This window comes from Mandrillus leucophaeus, unplaced genomic scaffold (genome assembly GCF_000951045.1).
Source record: "Mandrillus leucophaeus isolate KB7577 unplaced genomic scaffold, Mleu.le_1.0 Scaffold523, whole genome shotgun sequence".
Classification (NCBI taxonomy): Eukaryota; Metazoa; Chordata; class Mammalia; order Primates; family Cercopithecidae; genus Mandrillus; species Mandrillus leucophaeus.
In genome coordinates, this window is record NW_012105620.1 from 627,680 (window position 1) to 652,922 (window position 25,243).

Below are 25,243 nucleotides of genomic sequence, written 5' to 3' on the forward strand. Positions count from 1 at the left end.
TGATGTCACAGGGTTGGATGGACCTATTGCCACAAGATGCTAATGCTCTGGAAACCTGCCAAATGTATCGCCTGTTTAAAATGGACTCCATAGAACTACCATTTGATCCAGCATTCCCACTACTGGGTATCTACCCAGAGGAAAAGAAGTCATTATATGAAAAAGATACTTGCAGCCGGGTGTGGTGATTCATACCTGTAATTCAGACCTCCCAGAAATTTGGGAGGCTGAGGTGGGCAGATCACCTGAGGTCAGGAATTCGAGACCAGCCTGGCCAATATGGTGAAACCCTGTCTCTACGAAAAATACAAAAATTAGCTGGGTGTGGTGGCGGGCACCTGTAATCCCAGTTACTCGAGAGGCTGAGGCAGGAGAATCCCTTGAATCCAGGAAGCAGAGGTTGCAATGAGCTGAGATTGTGCCACTGTACTCCAGCTCTGGGCAACAGAGCAAGACTCTGTCTTGGAAAAAAAGAAAAAGGAAAAGATACTTACACATGCATATTTATAGCAGCAGTTTGCAATTGCAAAATTGTGGAATCAACCCAAATGCCCATCAATCAATGAGTGGATTATATATATATAATATGTGTGTGTGTATGTGTGTGTATATATATATATATATATATATATATATATATATATATATATATAAAATCACAGTTTCTTTGTGATAGAGGCGGGTTTCACCGTGTTAGCCAGGATGGTCTCGATCTCCTGACCTTGTGATCTGCCAGCCTCAGCTTCCCAAAGTGCTGGGATTATAGGCGTGAGCCACCACACCCGGCCAAGTCATTAGAACTTTACTAATCCTGCAAACAGTATACATGAGACACTTTTCCCTCACTGTTTTTAGCTGGTAAAACTAGTGGCTGTGTTAAGGCTACTAAACACTAGTGGCTTTAAACACATCCCGAATGGGACTCAATTTGGCTTAAAAATGTGTCTTGCTGGAGACAAATATCTAAGTGATTTTAAATATTGCAAAATATTTGTAAAGATAGAAAAAAGATAAAAAAGGTAAAAGTAGATGAAAGAGTCACATTCCATAATTTCACCAAGAAAATAAACCAATATTTCAAAGATGAAAAATTGTTTCTTGATAGCAAATTCAAATCACTTAAGCTGTATATTTCAGTGAAAAAATATTTTTAAAAAAACGGCCATATCAGACCATCAGGAGGTTTCTGACTAAAATAGTTCATTAGCAGATCGGGAAACCACAGTGTTTTCTGATCACAATGTTTGCTAACATCGTTTCTCATTCCTTTGTTTATGCATACATTGTTCCTGGAGACATGTCTGATGACAGCTGTAAGACCATCATCATCAAAAAAACCTGTAGTTAAAATGCAGACTAATGAGCCTGTTTCAACATGTCTCCAAGCTGCCTTAAATCACACCTTGATCCACTTCTGGCCTGGGCGTGGTGACTCAGCCTGTAATCCCAGCACTTTGGGAGGCCCAGGCGGGCAGATCACTTGAGACTGGAAGTTCGAAACCAGCCTGGTCAACAAGGAGAAACCCAGTCTCAAATAAAAAATACAAAAACTAGGCCAGGCACAGTGGCCTAAACCTGTAATCCCAGCATTTTGAGAGACCGAGGTGGGTGGATCACTTGAGGTCAGGAGTTCCAGACCAGCCTGGCCAATATGGTGAAACCCCGTCTCTACTAAAAATACAAAAAATAGGCTGGGCATGGTGGCTAATGCTTGTAATCCCAGCTACTCAGAGGCTGAGGTAGGAGAATCACTTGAACCCAGGAGGCGGAGGTTGCAGTGAGCCAAGATCGTGCCATTGGACTCCAGCCTGGGCAACAAGAGCGAAATTCCATCTCAAAAAAATAAAAAATAAAAATTAGCTGGGTGTGGTGGCATGCATCTGTAATCCCAGCTACTCAGGAGGCTGAGGCTTGAGAATCACTTGAGCATGAGAGGCAGAGGTTGCAGTGAGTTGAGATTGTGCCACTGCACCTCAGCCTGGGCAACAGAGTGAGACTACATCTCAAAGAAAAGAAAAGGAAAGGAAAGAAAAGAAAAAGAAAATAAAAGAAAAGAGAAGAAAAGAAAAGGAAAGAAAAGAAGAATCTGCTTCTGTGTAGGTGCAATGGCTCAGCCTGTAATCCTAGCACTTTAGGAGGCTGAGACGGGAGGATCACTTGAGTCCAGGAGTTCATAACAAGCCTGGGTAACATAGCAAAATCCTGTGTTAATAAAAATAATTTTTTAAACATTAGCCTGGTGTGGTGGCACGTGCCTGTAGTCCCAGCTATTTGGGAAGCTGACGCAGGAGGATTGCTTAAGCCCAGGAGGTTGAGGCTGCAGTGTGCCATGATTATGCCATTGCATTCCAGCCTGGATGACAGAGTGAAACCCTGTCTCAAAAACAACAACAACAACAACAACAACAACAAAATCTGCTTCCTAGAAACATCAAACATATTAGACCTTACAATTTTGGGAGGTTGTTTTTTGTTTGTTTTGTTTTTGTTTTTGTTTTTGAGATGGAGTTTTGCTTTGTGGCCCAGGTTGGAGTGCAATGGCACGATCTTGGCTCACTGCAACCTCTGCCTCTCAGGTTCAAGTGATTCTCCTGCCTCAGCCTCCCAAGTAGCTGGGATTACAGGCGTGTGTCACCACGCCCAGCTAATTTTGTATTTTTGGTAGAGATGGGGTTTCGCCATGTTGGTCAGGCTGGTCTCGAACCCCTGACCTCAGGTGATGCGCCCACCTCAGTCCCCCAAAGTGCTAGGATTACAGGTGTGAGCCACCGCGCCCAGCCCATGGAAGTTTTTATAAATTTGTTCTATGTAAGGCATTGCCCAGAATTCAGGATTGTAAAAATGAAAAAGTGGAACCCTTTATTCAAATAAAGTTGTATATAGAAACCTAATATGTAAAACACTAAGGAAAAATCTGCTTTGCTTCAAGCCAGATCAGGGCTCAGAGCCCCACTTCTTCAGCCCTATCTTTTCCTCAGTACAGATGCTCCTTGATTTATGATAGGTTTATGTTGCAATAAATCATAAATTGAAAATATCATACGTGGAAAATGTATTTAATACATTTAACCCACTGAACACCATAGCTTAGCCTGGGCTACCTTAAACGTGCTCAGAACACTTACATGAGCCTGTAGGCAAACTCATCTAACACAAAGCCTACTTTTTAATGAAGTGTTAAATATCTCATGTAATTTATTGAATACTGAGCTCAAAAAACAGAATGGTTATACATGGGCACTCACCATTAACATACATGCTGAAAGCATATGGAGCCTGAAGAATGTTTAAAGCATTGAACTAAAATGAATTGCTGCATAATGAAGATGCTGCAGTGGCAGGGTCATCAATTTATCTCTCTTCTGATGAGGCTGGAAAATAGGCACTTGGGCATCCACACAGTACACTGTAGAGTTTGGGTTGTTTATCCTCCTGGTCTCATGGCTGACTGGGAGCTGCATCTCGCTGCAGCTGCCCACCCGTCTTGGGAGTATCATATCCCACGTTGCAGGGGGAGACTCCGTCTCAAAAAAAAAAAAAAAAGAAAGAAAAAAAAATAGATCATAGAGTAAGTCTCTTTTTGTTGTTTTTGTTTTATTTTATTTTTATTTATTTATTTATTTTGAGATGGAGTTTCGCTCTTGTTGTCCAGGCTGGAGCGCAATGGCGCGTTCTCAGCCACAGCAACCTCCGCCTCCCCAGTTCAAGCGATTATCTCACCTCAGCCTCCTGAGTAACTGGGATTACAGGTGCCTGCCACCACGCCCACCTAATTTTTGTACTTTTAGTAGAGATGGGGTTTCACCATATTGGTTTTCTGTTCCTGCATTAATTCACTTAGAATAATGGCTTCCAGCTTCATCCACGTTCCTGCAAAGGACATGATTTCATTCTTTTTACGGTTGCATAGTATTCCATGGTGTATATGTGCCACATTTTCTTTATCCAACCCACTGCTGAAGGGCAACTAGGTTGATTCCTGTCTTTGCTATCATGAACAGTGCTGTGATGAGCATATGAGAGTATACGTCTTTTTTGTTTGTTTTTGGTTTTTTGTTTTTTGCTTTTTTGGTTTTTTGGTTTTTTTAGATGGAGTTTTGCTCTCGTTGCCCAGGCTGGAGTGCAATGGTGCAATCTTGGTTCACTGCAACCTCCACCTCCCAGGTTCAAGTGATTCTCCTACCTCAGCCTCCCGAGTAACTGGGATTACAGGCGCCCACCACCGCGCCCAGCTAATTTTGTACTTTTAGTAGAGGTGGGGCTTCACCATATTGGCTAGGCTGGTCTCAAACTCCTAATCTTAGGTGATCCACCCGCCTCAGCCTCCCAAAGTGCTGGGATTACAGGTGTGAGCCAATGTGCCTGGCCGAGTGTATATGTCTTTTTGGTAGAATGATTTGTTTTCTTTTGGATACATACCCAGTAATGAGATTCCTGGATTGAATGGTAGTTCATTTAAAGTTCTTTAAGAAATCTCTGGTCAGTCGTGGTGGCTCACGCTTGTAATCTCAGCACTTTGGGAGGCCGAGGCGGGTGGATCACCTGAGGTCAGGAGTTCAAGACCAGCCTGGCCAACATGGTGAAACCCCGTCTCTACTAAAAATGCAAAAATTAGCCAGGCGTGGTAGCGGGTGCCTGTAATCCCAGCTACTCGGGAGGCTGAGACAGGAGAATCACTTGAACCCAGGAGGCGGAGGTTGCAGTGAGCCGAGATCGCACCACTGTACTCCAGCCTGGGCAACAAAGAGTGAAACTCCATCTCAAAAAAAAAAAAAAAAAAAGAAATCTCCAAACTGCTTTCCACAGTGGCTAAACTAATTTACACTTCCATCAACGGTATATAAGAGTTCCCTTTTCTCTGCAGCCTCACCGGCATCTGTTGTTTTCTGATTTTTTAATAATGGCCATTCTGACTGGTGTGAGATGGTATCTTACTGTGGTTTTGATTTTCTTTTCTCTGATAATTACTGATGTTGAGCATTCTTTTCATATGTTCATTGACCACTTGTATGTCTTCTTTTGGGAAATGTCTTTTGCCCACTTTTTAATGTGATTGTTTTTTCTTTCCACTTCTATAAATTTTATAATTAGAAAACTTAGAAAGGCCAGAAAAATGAAAATTTAATACATATTAAATAGAGAAAATCAGTAGCATACCTGTATGCTAGCAACAACTCATTGGAAAATAGAAGTTTTTAAAAAAATATATAGTTCCAAATCCTATATATAAATAGGATATAAATAAGATTTGGAATTTCTCTGAGTATTCTTTTTTTGTTTTTTTGTTTTTGTTTTATTTTGTTTTGTTCTTTGAGACAGAGTCTAGCTCTGTCACCAGGCTGCAGTGCAGTGGCGCAATCTCGGCTCACTGCAACCTCCACCTCCCGGGTTCAAGTGATTCTCCTGCCTCAGCATTCCGAGTAGCTGGGATTACAGGCATGTTCAGCCACGCCCAGCTAATTTTTTTATTTTTAGTAGAGATGGGGTTTCACCATGTTGGCCAGAATGGTCAGCCTCCTGACCTTGTGATCTGCCCACCTCGGCCTCCCAAGGTGCTGGGATCACAGGTGTGAGCCACTGCACCTGCCCTTCTTTTTTTTTTTTTAAATTGCACTTTAAGTTGTGGGATACATGTGCAGAATGTTCGGGTTTGCTACATAGGTATACACATGCCGTGGTAGTTTGCTGCACCCATCAACTCATCATCTACATTAGGTATTTCTTCTAATGCTATCCCTCCTTTAGCCCCCACCTCCTGACAGGTCCTGGTGTGTGACGTTCCCCTCCCTGTGTTCATGTGTTCTCATTGTTCAACTCCCACTTAAGAGTGAGAACATGCAATGTTTGGTTTTCTGTTCCTGTGTTAGTTGCTGAGAATGATGGTTTCCAGCTTCATCCATGTCCCTGCAAAGGACATGAACTCATCCTTCTTTATGGCTGCATAGTATTCCATGGTGTATATCTGCCACATTTTCTTTATCCAGTCTATCATTGATGGGCATTTGGGGTAGTTCCAAGTCTTTGCTGTTGTGAATACTGCTGCAATAAACATACATGTGCATGTGTCTTTATAGTAGAAGGATTTATAATCCTTTGGGTATATACTCAGTAATGGGATTGCTGGGTCAAATGGTATTTCTGCTTCTAGATCTTTTTTGCTACACTGTCTTCCACAATGGTTGAAATAATTTACACTCCCACCAACAGTGTAAAAGTGTTCCTATTTCTCCACATCCTCTCCAGCATCTGTTGTTCCCTGACTTTTTAATGATCACCATTCTAACTGGGGTGAGATGGTATCTCACTGTGGTTTTGATTTGCATTTCTCTAATGACAAGTGATGAGCTTTTTTTTTTTCATATGTTTGTTGGCTGCATAAATATCTTCTTTTGAAAAGTGTCTGTTCATATCCTTTGGCCACTTTTTGATAGAGTTGTTTATTTTTTTGTTGTAAATTTGTTTAAGTTCCTTGTAGATTCTGGAAATTAGCCCTTTGTCAGATGGATAGATTGCAAAAATTTTCTCCCATTCTGTATGTTGCCTGTTCACTCTGATGATAGTTTATTTTGCTGTGCAGAAGCTCTTTAGTTTAATTAGATCCTATTTGTAAATTTTGGCTTTTGTTGCCATTGCTTTTCATATTTTAGTCATAAAGTCTATGCACATACCTATGTCCTGAATGGTATTGCCTAGGTTTTCTTCTAGGGTTTTTAAGGTTTAGGTCTTATGTTTAAGTCTTTAATCCATCTTGAGTTAATTTTTGTATAAGGTGTAAGGAAGGGGCCCAGTTTCAGTTTTCTGCATATGGCTAGCCAGTTTTCCCAACACCATTTACTAAATAGGGAATCCTTTCCCCATTGCTTGTTTTTGTCAACTTTATCAAAGATCAGATGGTTGTAGATGTGTGGCGTTACTTTTGAGGCCTCCATTCTGTTCCATTGGTGTATATATCTGTTTTGGTACCAGTACCATGCTGTTTTGGTTACTGTAGCCTTGTAGTATAGTTTGAAGTCAGTAGGGTGATGCCTTCAGCTTTGTTCTTTTTGTTTAGGATTATCTTGGTTATATGAGCTCTTATTTGGTTCCATATAAAATTTAAAGTAGCTTTTTAAAATTCTGTAGAGAAAGTCAATGTTAGCTTGATAGGGATAGCATTGAATCCATAAATTACTTTTGGCAGTATGGCCATTTTCACGATATTGATTCTTCCTATTCATGAGCATGGAATGTTTTTTCTTTTGTTTGTGTCCTCTCTTATTTCCTTGAGCAGTGGTTTGTAGTTCTCCTTGAAGAGGTCCTTCACATCCCTTGTAAGTTGTATTCCTAGGTATTTTATTCTAAAAAAGAAAAATCCTCTAAGAAAAAGACAAACAACTAAATAGAAAAATGCACAAAATAGTTGAACAGATATTGCATAAAAGAGGCTATCTTAGTGACTAATATAGTAAAGGATGCTCAGCTTCATTAGTTATTAGGGAAATGCAAACCAGAGCCATAATTAAATCCCTCTAAATATCCACCAGAATATCTATAGAGAAAAAGTACTGGTGACGATGTAGAGTAACTGCAATCCTCATACATTGCTGGTAGGAGTGGTACAAACACTTTAGAAAATTGTTTGGTAACATCCAGTAAAGCTGAACATATCCACACTTTATGACCCAGAAATACCACTTCCAAATGTAATGCAATAGAAATGTGTTCATATGTTCATCAAAAGACATGGACAACAATGTGTATAACAGTACAATGCATAATTGCCCCAAACTTGGAGACTATCCAAGTGTCCATAAAAAACAGAATGGGGCTGGGCACAGTGGCTCACACCTGTAATCCTAGCACTTTGGGAGGCCATGGTGGGAGGATTGCGTGAGTCCAGGAGTTTGAGACCAGCCTGGGAAACATGGAGAAATCTCATCTCTACAAAAAATACAAAAATTAGCTAATTGCATTAATGTGCACCTGTAGTCACAGCTGCTTGGGGGGCTGAGGTGGGAGGATCATGAGGCAGAGGTTGTAGTGAGCTGACATTGTCCCACTGTACTGCAGCCTGGGTGACAGAGCAAGACCCTATCTCAAAAAAACAAAACAAACTAAAAAAACGAAAACTGATGAATAAATTGTGGCATATTCATAAGATATAGAAAACTCTACAACAACGAGAATAAATAATTTACAGCCACATGCAACAAATCAATGGATCTCACAAAAGTGATGTTGAGTGAAAGAAGTACATACTATATAATTCCATTGATATTTAGACATTTCAGCTGAGCCTAGTGGCTCACACCTTAATCTCAGCACTTTGGGAGGCTGAGGCAGGAGGATCACTTGAGCCCAGGAGTTCGAGGTTATGGTGAGCTATGATTGTACCATTGCATCTCCAGCCTGGGCGACAGAGCAAGACCCTGTGTCTTAAAGAAAAAAAAATTAAAGACATTCCATCGATATTGAGTACATAGTGTATAATTCCATTAGTAATTTGAGTTGTATATAAAATTGATTTATATGTTGTGCTTTACAGTGTTCTAATGCGCTTTCTAAACATTATGTTTAAATTTATATGGCTTATACGTCTATAACACCAGCAGTTAAGTAAGCATCAAATTTGTCATTGCATTTCCCTCTTCAAACAAACCTGTGGTAAGCAGAATAATGGTCCCCCAAAGACATCCATGTCCTAATGTCCTAATTACTAGAACCTGTGAATATGTTACTTTGTAAGGAAAGGGACTTTGCAGATGTGATTAAATTAAGGGCCCTGAGAAGGGGAAATTATGCTGGGATACCTGGGTGAGTCCTATTCAAAATCACATGCGTCCTTAAAATTGGAGAACCTCTCCCAATGTGGTAGGAGGGAGATGTGACTGTGGAAGAATAGTTAGAGAAATGCCACATTGCTGGCTTTGAAGATGGAAGAGAGAATAATGAGCCATGGAATGAGGGCAGTCTTTGAAGTCAGAGAAGGCAAAGAAACAGATTCTCCCCTAGATCCTCCTAAAAGGAACGCAATCCTGCCAAGGCCTTGATTTAAGCCCAGTGAAAAACATATGGGATGTCTGATTTACAGAACTGTAAGATAATGAATTTGTATTTTTTTAGGCAGCAGGGAGGGCAGGATCTCACTCTGTCACCCAGGCTGAAGTACAGTGGCAAGATCATGGCAGCCTCAACCTTCTGCACTCAGACAATTCTCCTGCCTCAGTATCCCAAGTAGCTGGAACCACAGGTACGTGCCACAGTGCTTGGCTATTTTTGTTTTATTATTGTTTGTACAGATGGGGTTTCCCTGTGTTGTCCAGGCTAGTCTTGAACTCCTAGGCTCAAGTGATACTCCCACCTTGACCTCCTAGAGTGTTGGGATTTCGGGTATGAGCCAGCACACCCAGACACTTTGTATTGTTTTTGAAAAACCAAGTTGGTGGGGTAATTCGTTGTAGCAGCAATAGAACACTGATATACCTTTCTTCTCCTGATTTTTAGCTGGAAAGGCAACATTTTAAAAACTCTCATGCTTTCATCTCTTATGAGTTCCCACTGTCAGTAGCAGCAGCAATGCAGGAAGTGTGGCAAGATTGAGAGTTATGAACTGTATTGAATAAATCAGATATGCAAGGAGAGAAGGACACAAAGGGCTTGTCTTCCGTTCAACCCCAGTTCAACTGTCGTTGGGGGTTCTGTCATGAAAACAAGTGCTGTTTCTGCAAGGTGCAGAGGCCAGGGCAGTACTCCTATCTGCTCTTGATTTAATAACAAAAATACCTTCGTAAATAAGGAAATCATTCTAGTAAGTATTTGGCATGCCAATGATACTAAAAATCCATTAATGCATCTGAGAAGTGATTATTCCTCCCTGAATTAGGGTCAATAAGATGACTCTTTGAGGTCTCCAACAAGAGAATAATATAACCAAGCAGAGAACCTGGCTGTTTAATTAGCAAGCCTGAAAAGTAATGACTTGTGAGTGTGCCAACCAATGCTGACCTACTTTTTCCACCCACATTCTCTGATAGAGACCTTTGATGTTTTTCCCCCAAGAGTTCTTTAAAGTGTTATGAAAACACAGCTTCAATACAATTTTCCTAACCTATACCTACACCCTATACAGGAATTCTGGAACCATCACTCAAACTATCATTTCATATAGAGCATTGACGTGTCATTAATTTCTCTCCAGAAATCCAAAGTCAGTTTCACTGGGTTGAAATTAATGTGCTGGCAGGGCACTTTTTTCTGCTCTTCTGTTTGGAGTCAAATCTCCCTCTGCCTCCCACTTATAAGGACACTTGTGATTGCAATTAGGGACTGCCCAGATAATCCAGGATGATCTTCCTATCCCAGGACCCTTCACTTGATCACATCTTCAACGACTCTTTTCCCATATAACAGTTACAGGTTTGAGAACTGGAATGTGGACATATCTGGGGGACCTATTATCAGTCTACCATAATACATCAGCTATTCCACTCCTATTAAGTGCTCTGGAGATACCTCTGCCTAAGTGTACCAGGAAACATGTACAAGAATGTACATAGGTACATAGGTAAATTTCTCAAAATGCAAAATAGCCTGGAAACCACCCAGATGCCTATTGATAGTTGAATGGATAAGTAAAGGGTGGTATATTCACATAACCAGAAATTTATCCACCAATGAAAATGATTTATCTATAGCAACAGACAACATGAATAAGCATTAGAAACAATGATGAGTGAAAAAGCAAATCCTCACTTATTGTGTATATGGTATGATACTGTTTTTATAAAGCTCAAAACATGTCAAATATTGACTAGGGATGAAAATGGAGCAAAACCACAATTTTCTTTTAAATGAAAGGCAATGAAAAAGACAAATTTCAGAATAGTGGTCACCCCTGGGTTGGTGGAAAATGGAGCAGGCTGGAGGTGTGGGATTAGAGAGGAGCACCCAGGTAACTTCAACAGAGTTGGAGATGCTTCAGATTTTATGTTGAGTGGTGGCTCCTTCTGTGTTTATTTTGTTATGCTTTACAAAGTACATATGTTACAAATGTTTCTTCATATGTATCAGATGTTGCATTTAAAAATTACCTAGGTGTTTAGCAGCATTATGTTAGGTCTCTTTCATAGCTAGGTATACAGACTCACTCACAATTGCTTGAAAATACAAAGGGATTGGCCAGGCGTGGTGGCTCAGGCCTGTAATCCCAGCACTGCGGGAGGCGGAGGTAGGCGGATCACTTGAAGACAAGCCTGGCCAACAGGGTGAAACCCTGTCTCTACTAAAAAATGCAAAATTTAGCCAGGCACGGTGGCAGGCACCTGTAATCCCAGCTACTTGGGAGGCTGAAGTAGGGAGAATTGCTTGAACCTGAGAGGCAGAGGTTGCAGTGAACTGAGATTGCGCCACTGCACTCCAGCCTGGGCGACAGAGTGAGACTCCATCTCAAAAAAAAAAAAAAAAAAGGGGATTTGTTGCAGGAATTCATATGGATTGGAAATGGAAAGCATTTGGGTTTTGAGGCAGCCTAGGTACTAACTACTTTCTCCTCTCCTCTTCCATAGTCTATGTAGTCTTTATTTCTGTTTTTTAACTCTTCACTTCAAATTCTCTGAGCAGGGAGGATCTTTTTGATTGGTCAGTTACCATCGGCTGTGGAGAGTCGCCAGTGGGTATACTGGTCTAATCATCTGTGGCCATAAGGGTAGCCAAATTCATTTCCTCTCCAAGCTTATGGGTGCTTCCCGCCCCCCTCCCCCAAATAAGCAGTAACGGAACAGTGGAACTAGCAAGTACTGTGAAAGGCTTTATGATTGTGCAGAACAGTCTATCGTTTCCTGGTCATGAAAGAAAACTCTCGGTCCCCTTCTAACATAAGCCAACTATTACATGCATAACAAACATACTCTGGTTTACCCTAACAGGGTTACAACCAAAGGCAAGCCCTGCTATGGCATCCCAAGGTTAAAAGCTGCATCTCAGGTTCAAAATAAACTGCTGATCATTTTTCCCCTGGCTCGGCTGTTACTTCTCATCATTCTGCCACTACGACTCGTAAAATGTAACCACTTGTGTTTAACCACTTGTGTATATTGGATGTGTAAAACACACCCTATATATAATATCTGGGAAAGGGGAAGAAAAACATGACATTTATGCACTAACGATAATAACTTTAACAACAACTAAGTACAGATGAAGGCAGTGGCTCTTATTTCCGTAGCTAGACACAGCTGGCATTTATTATTTCCTTCCTGTAAGCTCATTTTGTGTTTCCATTGCCTTTATAGCTACCAAGGGCTGTCAACTGCGACATCTTCCTATGTTTGTTGCTTTGATGGCAGAACGAGCAGTTTTAGGTTTCAATTCAACGGAAGAAGTTTCTAGGTGGAAGTATCCCTCTATTGGATACTAAGACTTTCAGACCAGCAGAGTCTTAAAGTCTGAGAGTAAAACTTTTGCAAGTGATTCCCACTTTGTTTGCTAAATGAATGAGAACACCTCTTCTTAGGAGGGGCCACTGGACTCCATCTTACCTCTCTTAGTCCCTTTGGGCTGCTAAAACTAAAGGTTATTAACTGGGTGGCTTGTAAATAACAGATATTTATTTCTCACTGTTCTGGAGACTGGGAAGTCCAAGATCAAGGTGCCAGTGGATTTGGTGTCTGGTGAGAGCCCATTTTCTGGGTCATAGAGAACCATCTTCTTGCTAAGTCCTCTCATGGCAGAAGGAGCAAGGGGACTCTGGGATGTCTTTCACAAGCACACTAACCCCATTCATGAAGGCTCTATCCTTATGATCGAATCACCTCCCAAAGAAAAGTCTTACCTCCTAACACCATCACAATTCAGATTAGGGTTTCAACAGCTGAATTTTGGAGGAACACAAATATGGCCTCTATAGCATAACTTCACTAGCCAAATGGAAGAGAAAGCAGTAAAGAGAAAAAGAAAACCACTGAGAGATGGCTGGGAATTCTCCGGGCACTGCCCTGTCTTTACCTTACCCACTGTTTGGAAACACAAGGCAGAAAGGAGCCAATTAGTGAAGCAGAGACCAGCAGATGATGGGGCTCCCCACCAGGAAAAGCAGCCTGTGGTCCTGTTTCACCTCAATAGCCTGTTGGATTAAAACATTTATCTACTCAAGAAAGCCTGACTCACTGCATGCTCTTGTATTTGACCCATCTATAAGAGCAACCCTCATTTTGGAGGGTGAAGGTTGTTGAGGCAAATAAGGGAGGATGTGTACATTTCTCTTAGCCAAGAGATAGGTCTTTTGAGGTCCCTAAAACCACACTCATTTTTTTTTTTTTTTTTGCATATTAGATTTCCTTCCATGAAATTGTCCTAGATTGTAGCTTTGTGGTCTAAACTCTTCTGCCTCCAGCTCTTGGTTACCTGACATATGGCATGCTTTTGTTTGTTTGTTCTTTAAAAAAAAAATGCTTGATATCTGCTTCGCTTGCTTCCACAATTCATTCTCTGCCCAGTAATTTCTGCCACCCATTTCTTGTACCCTGGTATGATATGGCCACATAGATCAGGTTTTGAATCCCGGCTCCACTAACTACTTTGCTAGGTCATCTTTTTTTTTTTTTTTGAGACAGAGTCTCGCTCTGTCACCCAGGCTGGAGTGCAGTGGCCGGATCTCAGCTCACTGCAAGCTCCGCCTCCCAGGTTCACGCCATTCTCCTGCCTCAGCCTCCCAAGTAGCTGGGACTACAGGCGCCCGCCACCTCGCCGTGCTAGTTTTTTGTGTGTGTGTGTTTTTAGTAGAGACGGGGTTTCACCGTGTTAGCAGGATGGTCTCGATTTCCTGACCTCATGATCCGCCCGTCTCGGCCTCCCAAAGTGCTGGGATTACAGGCGTGAGCCACCGCGCCTGGCCTGCTAGGTCATCTTGAGCAAGCAAGTTAATTAACATCTCCAATCTATTATTCATCGAAAAGAATGGATGTAAGAAACTTAACAGGGTTTCTGGCACAGAGTTCATAATTTATTTCTTGTTCTTCCTTCTTTAAATAAGTCATAATCTTTCCAGGCTTCATATTTCCCAACTGTCTGGACTACTAAATAACAACACATCCTTTTAATCATCCTGCCTCAGCCTCTCAAGTAGCTGGGACTACAGGCGCACGCCACCACGCCCAGCTAATTTTTAATCAGTATCATCAATTGAATCAAAGAATTGTTTGAGTCCCTACTAAGGGTAAGACCTGTTTTACATTCTTTTGGGCACACAAATAACTGAAAAATAATTCTTGATTTTTCTGAGTTTTTTTATCCTACATGGAGAATACTGGCGTCTGCTATATCATGACTGTAATATAGATCAGGTATGACAAGCACTGTAAGAAAAATACAAATTTGTATGCAAAGGAGGAAGAGGCTGCCACAGGAAGGCTCTGTCAGCTATAGACTGATTATTTTTGAGAGTAGCGTTCCCCAAATACGAAGTCCTCACTTAACGTCATCAGTAGGTTCTTGGAAACTGACTTTAGGCAAAACGGCTTATAATAACACCAATTTCATATAGGTTAATTGATACAAACAAGAGTCAAGTTCTGATCATTTCTGGTCACAAAAACACTTTGAAACTTTTTTTTTTCTTTTTTTGAGATGAAGTTTCACTCTTGTTGCCCATGCTGGGGTGCAATGACACAATCTCGGCTCACCGCAACCTCCACCTCCTGGGTTCGAGCAATTCTCTTGCCTCAGCCTCCAGAGCGTCTGGGATTACTAGTATATGCCACCATGCCCAGCTGTTTAATTAGCAAGCCTGAAAAGTAATGACTTGTGTGCCAACCAATGCTGACCTACTCTTTCCACCCACATTCTCTGATAGAGAACTTTGATGCTTTTCCCCCAAGAGTTTTTTAAAGTGTTATGAAAACACAACTTCAATACAATTTTCCTAACCTACACCTACACCCTATAGGAATTCTGGAACCATCACTTGAACTATCATTTCATATAGAGCATTAACATGTCATTAATTGTGAATACTTGCCAATTTTGGTTGTAAATTGTTTGGCATTATTTTGTAAAGCAGAACATATGCATATCCATATTCCTAAGGTTTCTGTAACAAAACACTACAGATTTGAAACAAGAGATATTTATTCTCTCACAATTCTGGAGTGCAGAAATCCTAAGTCAGTTTCACTGGGCTGAAATTAATGTGCTGGCAGGGCACTCTGTTTTCTGCTCTTCTGTTTGGAGTCAAATCTCCCTCTGCCTCCCACTTATAAGGACACTTGTGATTGCAATTAGGGACCGCCCAGATAATCCAGGATAATCTTCCTATCCCAGGACCCTTCACTTGATCACATCTTCAAAGACTGTTTTCCCATATAACAGTCACAGGTTTGAGAATCAGAATGTGGACAAGACTAATATGCATGTGCTTCTTTTTTTTTTTTTTTTTTTAATTGGAGTCTCACTTTGTCCCCAGGCTGGAGTGCAGTGGTGCAATCTTGGCTCACTGCAACCTCCGCCTCCCGGGTTCCAGCGATTCTCTTGCCTCAGCCTCCTGAGTAGCTAGGATTACAGGCACCCGCCACCACACTTGGCTAATTTTTTTTGTATTTTTAGTAGAGATGGGGGTTTCACTGTATTGGCCAGGCTGGTCTCGAACTCCTGACCTCAGGTGATCCACCCGCCTCGGCCTCCCAAAGTGTGGGATTACAGGAATGAGCCACCGCACCTGGCCATACCTTCAAACTTCTAAATAAAGACCAAAATACTTCTAATATTAAACAACGAAATAAATGTGAGTTATGCATACATTTAAGAAAGATTCATAAAAACAAGACAATGATTTACCCAATTTTTGTTGTTTTTCAGACGGGGTCTCACTCTGTCCCCCAGGCTGAAGTGCAATGATGCAATCACGGCTCGCTACAGCTTCGACCTCTCTGGGCTCAGGTGATCCTCTCACCTCAGACTCCCCAGTAGCTGGGACTACAGGTGCACACCACCACACTTAGCTAATTTTTTGTATTGTTTTGTAGAGACCATGTTTTGCCATGTTGCCCAGGCTGGTCTAAAACTCCTGGGCTGAAGTGATCTGCCTGCCTTGGCCTCCCAAAGTGTCAGGATTACACTTTGAGCCACCAGGCCCAGCCTACCCAATTTTTGGTGAATCAGTGAGTGAAGGTGGTTGTGGTAGTGCTGGGTTAAATTAAGGAAGAAATGTTTGCAAAATGAAAAATGTAAGCAACAGCTCTTACCACATGCAGTTAAAACACACACACACACACACCCCCCACACACAAATACAGTGGGTCTGCTGAGCGCTTTCAGATCATCTACTGTTGTATATTTGTATGATTATCGTACACTCATCAGTTTTTATTTTATAATAATTTGTATTTATTTATTTTGATTTTCCAGCCCATTTATTCCAGTTCAGGGTTAATGCCTATCTTGTCAGTTCAGGATGTAAGGCGGGAACCAGCCCTGGACAGGATGACATCCCATCACAGGGCACATTCATACACAAACTCACTCAGACCGGGACCATGTAGAGACATGCCCCTTCACCTCATGTGGACATTTTTGGGATATGGGAGGAAACTGGAGCGCCCAGAGAAAACCCAGGCATATATGGGGAGAACGTGCAAACTCCACACAGGCAGTGGCCCCAGCTGGGTGTCAATTTTTTTTCTCATCAACATTATAATGGAATGAGGTTCTTCAAGAATCTGCTGTATGAGACTAACCCAGAGTAATTTTTCAAATTGCTAGATTTAATGAATCAGAATTGCTAAGAAATATGCTGGATAATCTACATACTTAACAAGCCTCCCAGGTGATTCTTCTCATTAGGGAGATTTGGGAAATTTCTAGATGAGTGCTTCTCTAGAGTTAATGTACATAGGAATCACTTGGGATCTTGTTTAAAATGCACTGTTCAGGCCGGGCGCGGTGGCTCACACCTGTAATCCTAGCATTTTGGGAGACAGAGGCGGGCGGATAACCTGAAGTCAGGATTTCCAGACCAGCCTGGACAACATGGTGAAACCCAGTCTCTACTAACAATACAAAAATTATCTGGGCGTGGTGGCGCATGCCTATAATCCCAGCTACTCGGGAGGCTGAAGCAGGAGAATCGCTTGAACCCCGGAGGCGCAGGTTGCAGTGAGCCGAGATCGCGCTACTGCACTCAGGCCTGGGCCACAAAAGGAAAACTCCGTCTCAAACAAACAAACAAACAAACAAAAAAACAGCACAAGCGGAGGGTACTAGAGGTAGGAGACCTAGAAACAAAATTCCCGGGGCTCCCTCCCGGGCCGCGGTCTGGGCTGCATGTTTGACCGCCACGCTCCTCGCGAAGGCTGTGGCTTCCAAACTCCTGCGCGCGGTCATCCTCGCGCCCCCGCACCCCCCCACCGGCTCGGGCATGGGCACTGTGTGCCAGAGGATCGCCCAGAACTTTGGCTTCCAGGATCTCTCCAGCGGGCACTTCTTGCGGGAGAACATCAAGGCCAACACCGAAGTTGGTGAGATGGCAAAACAGTATATAGAAAAAAGTCTTTTGGTTCCAGACCATGTGATCACACACCTAATGATGTCCGAGTTAGAGAATAGGCGTGGCCAGCACTGGCTCCTCGATGGGTTTCCTAGGACATTACGACAAAAATGTCCTAGGACATTCCTGGACAAAAATCTGTGACGTGGATCTAGTAATCAGTTTGAAGATTCCATTTGAAACACTTAAACATCGTTTCAGCTGCTGTTGGATTCACCCTCCTGGCGGAAGGGTATATAACATGGACTTCAATCCATCTCATAGACATGGGATTGAAGACGTCGCTGGTGAACCATTAGTCCAGTAGGAGGATGATAAACCTGAAGCGGTTGCTGCCAGGCTAAGACAGCAAGGATGTGGCAAAGCCAGTCACTGAATTATACAAGAGCCGAGGAGTTCTCCACCAATTTTCTGGGACAGAGACTAACAAAATCCTGCCTTAAGTTTATACACTTTTCTCAAACATGATCACACCTATTCAGTCCAAAGAAGCATATTAACCCTGCCCAATGGAAGAACCAGGAAGATGTGGTCATTCATTCAATTGTGTATGTAGTATTTGTGTTGTGTCCAAATTAGAAGTTAGCTGAGGAAGCTTGCAGCCTCTTTTCTAGTTGAAATGGTGAACTGATAGGAAAACAAATGAGTAGAAAGAGTTACCGAAGAGGCCCTCCTCTGCCTTTCAAAAGGAAGGTCACCTACACATGTTTAACGTGTCTCTGCAAGTCTCAAGCCCTTCATGGGAAAACAAGTACAGTGTGGATTTCAAACGGGGTGTAACTTCAGCTCCAGCTGATTTTTGACAGCTGTGTTGTTGCTGTTGCATCTTTTTTCCCACTTGATGGTGATGGCTTCTGGTTCTCCCCATTCCCACAAAGGTTGTTGAACCACAGCTCCTGGAAGCCTGAGTCTGCTAAGGGCTCTAGCCCAGATTTGTCCCACGCTTTCTGCTGTGTGCCTTCCTGGTGACAACGAAATTGAGGCTACTTACTCTCAGTGCTTGTTTCTCTGGTCTTGAGTGACTGTGTCAACAGTTCATTTCTTTTTTTTTTTTTCCCAGTAGGAATAACTCCTTTTCTGCATTCATGCTCCATAGAGTCTCTCCTTTTCAGACATCCTGGGATGAAAGAATTTGACTTCTATTTCTTTTTAGACTGCATTTTTTTGACATTTGTTTTCACTTTTAGGCTATTAAACAAAACAGGTAGTTATTGTTCTTATCCCTCTCAAATTCTTCTAAGAACTGAGAGTGAGGGGACTGTATTCAATCTCCATATGCACTGGGAACGGAGCTATGAAGAGGATCTTACTAAACTGCTGGTCTGACACTCATGGTCATGACACTGTTCCTTTCTTTGATTGTGAAAAAAATTAAACCCCTAAAAGTCATTTGAGAACCCCCTAAAGTCTTTTGGGAATCCTCAAAAACCATGGGAACTGTAAGTATTTAGCTACATAAATGTTGTAAGATCACATCTTGTGTATAAAAGTAGTAAGATCATTTGGAATTACTGGACTAATTGAATAGTTAAGGTTTCTATTCAGGAGAATACAATGTATTTTGAAAGTGCTGCTAACTATTAATGCTGACAGTGTTTCACTCCTATGAGTGACTCAAATATATTATAAATGGGTGGTAAAGGCCGGGCATGGTGGCTGACGCCTGTAATCCCAGCACTTTGGGCGGCCAAGGCGGGCAGATCACGAGGTCAGGAGATTGAGACCATCCTGGCTAACATGGTGAAACCCCGTCTCTACTTAAAAAAAAAAAATTAGCCAGGCGTGGTAGTGGGCGCTTGTAGTCCCAGCTACTCAGGAGGCTGAGGCAGGAGAATGGCGTGAACCCGGGAGGCGGAGCTTGTAGTAAGCCGAGACAGTGCTACTGCACTCCAGCCTGGTTGACAGAGTGAGACTCCGTCTCAAAGAAAAAAAATAAAATACATAGATGGTAAAGGGAACAGAGCCTGTGGGGTTAAGCAGAATATTGTACTAGCTGTGCCTGGACTGAGTATAACAGCTTTACAATTACGGGAAAACAAAATCTTTATTATTTTTTTTCTGTTCCAAAGATTCATCCTATGGGGTGGCCTTAAATTCTAGAATTAGATAGGAATATTTTGTCATTCATTATAACATAATATCAATAAACTTTTGTTAAAAGATTTGCCTGATTTCCAGACTTGGTGGCCACCTTGAATAATTCTTGCTGTTCTCTGGGAAGGACACTCCTCCATCTATCCTTCCCTCCCTCTTTCTTTCCAGCTAAGTAGACAATTCTAGCCAACACTGAGTCACTCAGTAAGTCTCCAGTGTGTGTGTTTGCTGAGATTGTCTAGCAGTTGAAGGTCCGTGCTGGTTTAGGTGAGACCTAAAAGAGATAAACACCTTTCCCATGGTCTTTGAAATGTAGTGCTTATTTCGTGGTCAATGGCCTTTAAAAAAAAGAATCTATTTCTGGTTTTCTTCAACAAACTCACTAGTTTTCCCTTAAACAATTTTGTAAAAATTAAAGTTATCTTGAACACGTTTTGACAAAAGTAAAATTAAAGGGACATCTTTTCTTGGTTTTCCTTCTGCTGCCACACATGACGGTTCTTTCACCTTTAAGCAAAGAGGGTAGTTTAGATGGTTTCTAAGATTCCAACCTGACCTCGCATTCTGTTATTCTACCCAGCTCTTAATTCAGTGTGCTTCCATTATCCTCACAGGCTTCTTACTTAGACCTTGGAAATGCTGCTGTGTTTAATACCCTCCAATACTAACGCAGACTTAAGATAGCTACTGTTTACTGAAAGCCTACTGAGTGAAACGTGCAGTTTTAGGACCTTTATAAACATCTCAATTAATCTTTCTAGCATCCTATGAAATAGGCATGATTTCATGTTGATAAACAGCGAAGACAGGGGTCCCAGGGATATGCGGCATCTTGCCCAGGCTTCGGCTGCTGGTGACCAGTGTAGCCCAGGTTTTCCTAACTCAGAAGACTGAGCTTGTTCCTGGATGTTATTAATAGCAACTTGTGTCCAAGCAACCAAGGGTCTTGAGTTTGCTTGGTTCAGTTTGTGGCCTCACATCAGGAGTAACAGAGCTAGTCTAGGTATGGTGGAGCTAGTCCATGCCTGTCGTCCCATTGCTCTGGGAGGCCATGATGGGAGATTGCCAGAGGCCAGAAGTTCAAGACCAGCCTGGGCAACATCACAAGACTCCATCTCTACAGAAAAATAAAAAATTAGCCAAGCAACTAGGACTTGTGGTCCTAGTTACTCAGGAGACTAAGGCAGGAAGATTGCTTGATCCTAGGAGTTCGAGGCTGTAGTGAGCTATGATTGCACCTCTGTACCCCACCCTGGGTGACACAGCAAGACCCTGTCTCTTAAAAAAAAAAAAAAAAAGAAAGAAAGAAAAAAAGAAAAGAAAATAGCAGAGCTCACCAAAGTGATGTTTACCTTTTTATGATGTTCCTTTCTTTTTTCTTTTTCCTTTGCTGAAGCAAAGGAGGCTGCTAGAGGAGAGTCTTAGTCTTCCTGCCTAAGACCTCCTTTATGAATGGAATAAAAGACTGTCAGAGTAGGCTGGGCTTGGGTCCAGGCTAGTCTGTGAAGGAGGCTAGCTCATGTTCCTTACCTGCCCTTTGGGTGTCCACTGGGTCATGCCCCTGAAGTGGCCTTTACCCTTGAGCCATCCCTAGCAATGGTGCTCACACATAGGCTTTTGAGCTACTCAGAGCTATCCAGACCCTGCTCACTTTTCTTTCCTGAGATCAGAACAAATCACTCCCTCACTCCTACTCCAAACAAGGTCTTATTGATAAACTAATCCTTCTCAAAGTGCTGGTAGGTAAACAGGCGATGATGGAGCATCAAACACAATTTAACTCCTGACTTTTGTACCATTGTCTCTCTATTCCATTACATATTAACATGACTCTGAATACCTTTGCCCACCATCTGCTTCTCGTGCAACAGTTGAGGCAGTAACCAGGGGAGATTCACTTCCTGTCTTGTCCTTCTCCAGGCATCACTCCCCGGCTGCCCTCTAGCAGCCAAGCTCAGATGAGCTCCATTTTTACTCAAGGTGTGCCCCTCTCTTTGGTAGGGAAGGAGAAAGGTAAGAATAGTCATGAATGAGTAAGGATTCTTAAAGGGAGGTGCTACTGTGGCTTTCTCTGCTATTTAAGATGTTGAGACAGGATAACTTTAGAAAGATGCATGCACAAACCCATAAATAGTGCTTTTATAAAATTTAGTTCACTGGAACCTGAGTTCAGTATTTGCATTAGCTTTTCGTCCAAAGTGTTTAAGCCTGCTGGAGGTCTTTGCTCAAATAATAAATACCACGTATTTCCACATGTATTAAGGTATAGGCAGTAGTTATTGTTTGTTTACTCCATATTAGGCACATTGCATGCATTGGCTAATCAAATCTTCATCAATTACCTATGTAATAACCTCAATTAACTTGCTTCCTTGTATTATAAATGGAAATAATTCTGTTTATTTAAATATGTTTTCATGTACCTATAGGGATTAATCAGGAAATTCAAAGGGTCTTTTTTGTACCTTTCCCTAATTTGAGCTCCCTGTTCTCATTAACAGATAAAACAACATATTTACTCCAGCCTGGAATCTTTGCTTTTGGTGCTTAGAGGCAGAGACAGGAAACAGGCACTCAGGGAGTCACACTGGTAGTTGCACACTGTATCTACAGAGGGCATGTCTCATCTGTACTCTGCTGGGTTACAGAATGTCAAGAAGTATTTGTATCCACTTGAGAATTCCATTTATTACCTTCCATTTAACAGACAGTGTCTTTCCTTTCTGCAGTTGATTTTGCTAGAGAGGCAATTTATAAGGTGAAGTCCTGTTCATAGTATGACTTGTTTTCTCACTATCCCCTTCCATTTTTAGTAACTCCTTGGTCTATTTGGTGTCTTTAAAAAAAAGAACCTGGCAATGAAGACTTCTTTAAATATGAAAATGTGGTGCTCTTGTACGGCATAGATATGAAATCCCTTCCTGTGGTAATAATTAGGTTATTCCCAGAAGCACAGGGTCATTCTTTAAAAGCTTTCCTGTTTAAAGCTTTTCAAAGGAGGAGACTGCCTTGAAGATTCCCCCTAGGGTTGATATGTGTCTAATTCATTTTATAAAATTATTACTGTCTTCATTTCAAAACTTTGGCTATAAAGTCAGAAATGTCCTAAATAACAAAATATTTTGTATTTAATTTAGAGAAGGGTAAACAGAAGAAAAATGAAAACTCAGTCTTTATTTAAGCTTCAAGGATAATCAGGGCTTAGAGGACTTTTTTAGTTTTATGAGACTTTGTATTGCTGATTTTTATATTACATATTCTTGGGTTTTTGTTGTTGTTGTTGTTGTTGTTTTGTTTTTTGAGACAGAGTCTTACTCTGTTGCCCAGGCTGGAGTGCAGTGGTGCAATTTCGGCTCACTACAACCTCTGCCTCCTGGGTTCAAGCGATTCTCCTGCCTCAGCCTCCCAAGTCACTGGGACTACAGATGCGCGCCACCATGCCTGGCTAACTTTTGTATTTTTAGTAGAGACAGGATTTCACTATGTTGGCCAGGATGGTCTCAATCTGCTAACGTCATGATCCGCCCACCTTGGCCTCCCAAAGTGGTGGGATTACAGGTGTGAGTCACCACCCCCGGCCCTGTATTCTTGTTTTTGAGATGAACAGATCTCTAGGGAAATTGTCAAGTTATAATGGCATTTTACTGTGATCCCTCTCAGGCTCAGATCATTTCTGTAACCCAGTGATGACCTGTCTCTTTGGTGTACTGTCCTGTGAAATGTCAGCTCAAGTTTCCCAGAAGTCATGTGTTTGCCATGAGTCAGAGTACTTTTCCTCAGTGGGACAGTTGATGGCCCTCTTAATTTTGGTGTATGTGCTTCAAAGTATCTAAACCTCTAGTCTGATCTGTATATGCTATCCTGTTAATTGTATTATTATTTTGATTATCTTGCTTGAAGGTTCATACTTTTCAATTTGATAGAAAAAAAGTTTTTTTCTGCTTATAAAAAATAAAATGCACCATCCTGGCTAACACGGTGAAACCCTGTCTCTACTAAAAAATACAAAAAAAAAAAAATAGCCGGGTGAGGTGGCGAGTGCCTGTAGTCCCAGCTACTCGGGAGGCTGAGGCAGGAGAATGACGTAAACCTGGGAGGCGGAGCTTGCAGTGAGCGGAGATCGGGCCACTGCACTCCAGCCTGGGTGATAGAGCGAGACTCCGTCTCAAAAAAAAAAAAATAAATAAATAAAAAATAAAAAATAAAATAAAATAAAGTAAAATAAAATAAAATGCAGTTTTAGATTTAGTAGATTTGGAGTGGAATCTGAGAGTCTGCATTTCTCTTAATATTAGCCTCTGTTAATGCAGATGCTGCTAGTGCAGGGCACATTTTCAGGAGCAAACCTCTAGAGCTCAGTATGGTGTCAGAGACCCTGTTTGAGAATGTGGGAAGGGCTAGAGCCAGTTCATAGCAAAATACATAAACATGTAATTTATATGCAATTGCAAAGGATTTGCAGGGTCTCTGAACGCTATCTTTAGGCTCAAGGTTAATAGGACACAGTCATCAACCTGGTTCTCATGAGGAAGTGACAGGAATCTTTGAATAATAATGTGCAACATCTATTGAGCGCCTACTATATGCCTTGGCATTGTGCTGAGTGATCCTGACATATTATTAGCTCATTTAATCTTCACAACAAACCTATGAGGTAGGCACTATTATTATCATTCTCATTTTACCAATAACGGGCGGATCACTTGAGGCCAGGAGTTTGAGAACAACCTGGCCAACATAGTGAAACCCTATCTCTACCAAAAATACAAAAATTAGCTGGATGTGACGGCACACACCTGTAGTCCTAGCTACTGGGGAGATCGAGGCAGGAGAATCGCTTGAACCCAGGAAGTGGAGATTGCAGTGAGCCGAAATCTAGCCATTGCACTCCAGCCTGGGCAACAGAGTGAGACTCTGTCTCAAAAAGAAAATAAATACATAAATAAGGAAACTGGTGTACAGAAAGTTCTAAGCAATTTGTCCAACAGTATTCAGTGGAGTATTCAAGAGCTGGATTCCTGATCCCAGGTGTTTAATTACTATGTTTTGCTGCACCTATGTGTAGTAATTACTTTGAAGAAAGTGATTACTTTCTTCAAAGAGAATGAAATGTGGGCTGACTATACTTCAAATTCTGATGGACATCAGAATCTCCTGAGGGAATTTGTTAAACATAATTACCAAACAATGCTTGGATTCCAGCCTAGCTTCTGAATCAGAATCTCTGGGGTGGGGCTGGGGGATTGTGTTTAATGCCCAAAATGATTCTGATGTGCAAAATTTGAGCATCATGGTCACAGACTTTTCAAAGGCAGAGTTTTAAGAGTCCAAAGGAAAGTTAAATGAAGTTTGTTATGTGAGAAACTCTGAAAGGGAAAGTGTGACTCTGAGGGTTAGGAGGCTCCCAGAAATGTATTTCTGACTCTAATCTTGATAAAGAAGAAAAGCGTGGTGGCCCTAGAAAATTCCTTTGTTGTCCCATCAGGACTATTCCTTAATACAGTCACTTAAAAGGAGAAAGGCCCACTTTTAAAAGAAGTTCACCTTATTGAGGACACAAAAAAGTACTTATAAAGGGGCGTCGTTGATCTGTAAGAATAATGCAGGAGAATTAACCCCACTCCCCACTTATTT

The 25,243-nt window shown here is 41.7% G+C and overlaps 1 pseudogene; it reads left to right on the forward strand.

The window, feature by feature from the left end:
* The first annotated feature begins 1,240 nt into the window (after positions 1 to 1,240).
* On the forward strand, positions 1,241 to 18,015 carry LOC105551519 (annotated as a pseudogene).
* Positions 18,016 to 25,243: the final 7,228 nt, after the last annotated feature.